Genomic DNA, 4,898 nt, shown 5'->3' with positions numbered 1-4,898 from the left:
TAGTAGGTAATGTAAGTGTCTAAATCGGTAGAAAATCACATTTTCTTGATTAAATACAAAACCTCCTTTAAAATTTACAAATCGCCAATAAAAATGACAAAACGGCAATAAAATTGACAAAAAAATTCAACAAAATTGACAACAAATCGAAATAAATGTAACAAAACAAACAATAAAATTAACATTACGTTCAATGAAATTGCCAGATTGAGAAAATAATTTTGACAATATAGGCAATAGAATTGTCAAATTAGAAAATAAATCTGACGAAATGGTTATAAAATTGACATTTTTTGCAATAAATTTGACGTAAATTTATCTATTTGGTGCTTGCTATTGTCAAATTTATTGCAAAAAATGTCAATTTTATATATATATTTTTTATATAGAAATAAATTTCTGATTTTTTCGTCAAACTGAACAGAAATAAAAATTATGTATTTCGTTCATTTGTTGTAAGCAAAAAAGTAAACTCAACCAAATATTGAAAGAAAACAACTAATAAAGTGCAATTAATCTCAAAATGTAAATAATCAAACAAAATTGTTGTTTCATTGAAACATGAGCGGCCGAATTGTAGATCGCTGGCAAATTTCAATTTTAAAAATGTAAACAAAGGAGAATTGACACATGACAGCTCAATCTGACATTTTATAAATTTACGATAGGTGGCCAAAAAGCAAGTTATCACTTTTTCGTTTTCAAAAACAGAAATATATTATAATTTTATTATTTATTCGTGTGCTAGAAAATATTATTTTCACCCAGAATCATTAAAAATGTTTTCTTCAAATTAATATTGACGAAATTTGAATAATGAAGTAAAAAAATGGTAAATCGTGCATATTATATGTAGACAGACAGCATATATATGCAAGTATTACCATTGTGCAACTATTATGCTGTCACAGCATTTAGGGATTCATTTAAAATCTTCCTTAGGAATCCTCACCCTAGGCAGTTTTTTCGTTCATGGACATAATGCGATAGCTCGAATGAAAATGCGGCAGAAAAAATCAGCAAAAGCCTTTAATGTTTCAAACGCTTCGGATGGATGGCGCTGTCAGAAGCTCTCTGAAGCACATTAGAAGTGGTGAATGTGATTATGACAGATCATATTTGTGTTTACGTTTAGAAACGTTGACTGTCAAAGTAGAGAATGTTCTGTTAATATAAATAAAAATACCAACATGGCGGGCCAAAATACTGTCATGGCGAATATCTTTCTCATTAAACTACACATGAAAATATCTCGAAAACGGCTGGGAAAATCGGCAAAATGGACCGTGGTGTCACTCCCAATAGGGAGTGTAGACACCCGGCTGGTTTGATGGCCCAAAGTTCAAATCCGGTGGATTTGAGCTCATCCATGGGTTCTCGGGATTTGGCCTGATCCCAGCACTTGCCCTGTGGTGAAATTCCATACAAAACATGAGTGTGACTTGTAAAGATGCTCACAGGAAAGGAAAAGCTGGGAATCAGACCAAATCCTGAGAGCCCATGGATCAGCCCGAATCCACTGGATTTGAGCTTTGGGCCATCAAACCAGCCGGGTGTCTACACTCCCTATTGGGAGTGACACCACGGTCCATTTTGCCAATTTTCCCAGCCGTTTTCGAGATATTTCGATGTGTAAATATTTATTGGTTTTAATTTACCACTTAAGAGGTGAGTTTGGATAAATTAGCAGAAAAGCGTATTAAAGTTCGAAATATTCCATCATTCTAAGATATTTTCACTAGAGGCGCTCTTACAAAAATCCATCCATTCAGCCTCCATAAGAAGCAATGTATTGCTATCGGATTACGTTCATGGATTCGTTTATTTCGTCGCATACTATCGCGCTCCTGTCTCTATTCCAAAATTCGACTTGGTTTTAGTTCTATATTCTTGAGTTGAAATATTTGTTCAACATGATCCATTATTTCGAAGAGAGTTATGATTATGTCGATAGTAAACTTAAGAATCCTCACCCTAGGCAGTTTTTTCCTAAGGGGAAAGATCAATTTTTTTCCTCTGAATAAGCCTCAATATAACAAATAATGATAATTTGTAACGATTCTATGACCTTTTACAAATATTTAACCGATATTTGAATATTTCGCCGATATACCAATATTTCGTACTAAAATTGGTAGAGATATTTTGGTGAAGCGCATTTAAGCTATTGCTCAAGTATCGCGTACTTAAGCCATTGCTCGAGTACCGCGTACTTAAGTACTTATTTATCAGTAGACTTATAATGTCATTTATTTCTAGACCAGTACTACGGCAATTAAGTACTATCTTAAGTACGCGGCACTTAAACTTTATCAAGTGTCATGAACTAAACATAATTCGTAGGATAATTCATATGTGATTGTTCATAGCTAGGTTTATAGAAAATAATAATTAAAAATAAATGTAGATTCTGGTTTCTATTAATTTTTTATTTCATGCATAATCAGTTTTCAAAGATTCGTTTGATATAAGAAGCAGATACAGGTAGAAGTATAGCGTTAGGTACAACGCTTTAACCAAAGGTACGTGGCACTTAAACGTGAATTTAAACGAATTCGCTGATGTATTGTTATTTTTCAAAAATAAGCGTTTATCTGCATATTGGCAGATATCGGCGTACATCGGTCTCTATTGTTCTATATTTTTATGTTGAATTCACATTAAATGTACACGATTGACACGAATATTCAATTTATTTGACCAATTCACACCAATATACCAATGAATAACGATGAATAGCCAATAACATAGATAATAGCGTACGACCAATTGATCTTTCCCCCTAGGTATCATCATACTCAATTGCTGTTGATGCAAACAAGACATTGAATACCATGGCATTTGGTACAACTCATTCACAATAGCCTCGTTCTACAAGATAAGATTAAAATAAACGATAAGAATACACAATTAAAAACATGATTTTGTTCGGTTTACCGCTTCCTTGACGTTCTTGGCCATGTTACATATGATAATCGATTGAATGTAACAGCAGAATGCACATTGCACAACCATATCCAGCTACTAATCCCATCAGTAACCAGAATTCAATTTAATAAATTTCATTTCATAATGTGTACTATGAACAATATTTGATCGAAATTAGAATATATTGAGCGAAAATCGAAACACTGATTGAGTATGTAAATGTAAATGGGGCCTGGAACGATTTCACATAGTAAATATCGTTGCAATCCTTTGTGTAGCTGAAATGAGGAAATCATATGAACAGCATGCTGATTGAATATGGAAAACGTGAAATTACCGATCGAAATCTTGCAGTTTCATAAAAATGTTGCGCAATCGAAGCGTTGCCCTTAAGAACATTCCTTCCGTCTCCATTTTAGTTGTCAATTCTTCAATATCCAAATGAATGATCTTCGGAATCGTCATGATTGTATCATTTGTTATGCCTGCACCAATCTCGATACTAACGTAACCGGTTATAAAAATCATATCAAAAGTCTAACATTGAATATTAGTATATTATAATAATTAATTCTAGTGACGCAGCATGAATCAGCAAAAAAACAAAAAACTTTCCCAAAATCGCAAGACTCCCTATAACTGTTTGCAGTCCAAGATTCAATAAATATCCAGTTTCAGAATCTTCGTCAAAAACGGTAGTTTATTGGCAAAAAGTGTGGATCTTATGTTCAGAAAGAAGAATGCATAGACGGGTCCAACACTAGATAGCAAAACCGAAGTGATAAGCAAAACTTCGATTATTATAAGCTCTTTTACAAGTCTTTCGACCGTTTTCTCGCAAACGGTATGATATTTCGACGGTTTATTATCGACCAAGTAGATATATTTTCCTGCCCAACAGCATACGCTTTTGGTTTTGGAGCGTAATGGCTCAACTGAATTATAATACATCGGCGTCAACTGTTGGAACAGGAATGTTGTAGAATATTTCAATAATTTATTTTAATTTTTGAGTTCATACACATATGTACGTATCGTGGTGACGGTACTAATAACGCAGGTACATTCCATGCTTCTTAGAAATGCACCCTTTTTCATATGAAACTGGATCGTATAAATCTCCATTGCAAAATAGAGCGCTATCATTGCTCCACAAGAGTAAGAATACCAATTCACTTTCAAATCGAGAAAAACATGTATGCCAATCGAATAAAGCATAGCGCTACCCAAATCGTTTATTGATTGCCATTTCTGTTTGGGCGTTTTTATACGCCATTCTCTTTGCAATGACTTGAATTTTTCAAACGGATTGTACATAGGTTTTACAAACGTTCGACAAATACCGCAAACGGTGATATAAAAACGTTATTTTGTTGTAGTGTTTTATTTTGACAGTTCAAAATACCGCAGAAATAACGATATAAAACGAAAAAAACGGTTTTTGGGCGTTATATAACGGCTCTGTAAAAAAACGTTTTTAGGAAACACTGAAAAAAATAACGCGTTTTTAAACCCTAATTGTACATGACTGCGGATAAATACTAGACCAGTTTGTTCAATCGCCAACCTGCAACAAAACTAAACTGAGTGATTATCTAATTGATGTAACTGTAATAATTAAGTAGAATTCAAATCGCATATAATTGAAAGGATAATTAGCCGAATATGTAGAAATAATTGTTCAGACATTGGGAAATATGATGCTAATTGTGTTTGAAAAAGTGATCCTTGTGTTGCCAAGGACAAATTTAACGTAAGCATGATGATTATGGAAGCAGAACAGAATTGATGCGCAATAAGTCGAACATCATATATTATTAATCCTTGAAGCATTTTTTAAACAGAATAATTATGTTTCAATCCACAATTGTATTGTGCTTATTGTATTTGAACAGGTGATCCTTGTGTTGCCAGGCGCCAACACAATTGACATTTATGCTTATAAGCATCACGAATAAACATTTTTAGGC

The sequence above is a fragment of the Sitodiplosis mosellana genome, unplaced genomic scaffold, assembly GCF_009176505.1.
Source record: "Sitodiplosis mosellana isolate CC-2019 unplaced genomic scaffold, AAFC_SMos_1.0 Smas_scaffold_3908, whole genome shotgun sequence".
NCBI classification, from domain to species: domain Eukaryota; kingdom Metazoa; phylum Arthropoda; class Insecta; order Diptera; family Cecidomyiidae; genus Sitodiplosis; species Sitodiplosis mosellana.
This window is presented reverse-complemented; position numbering follows the sequence as displayed.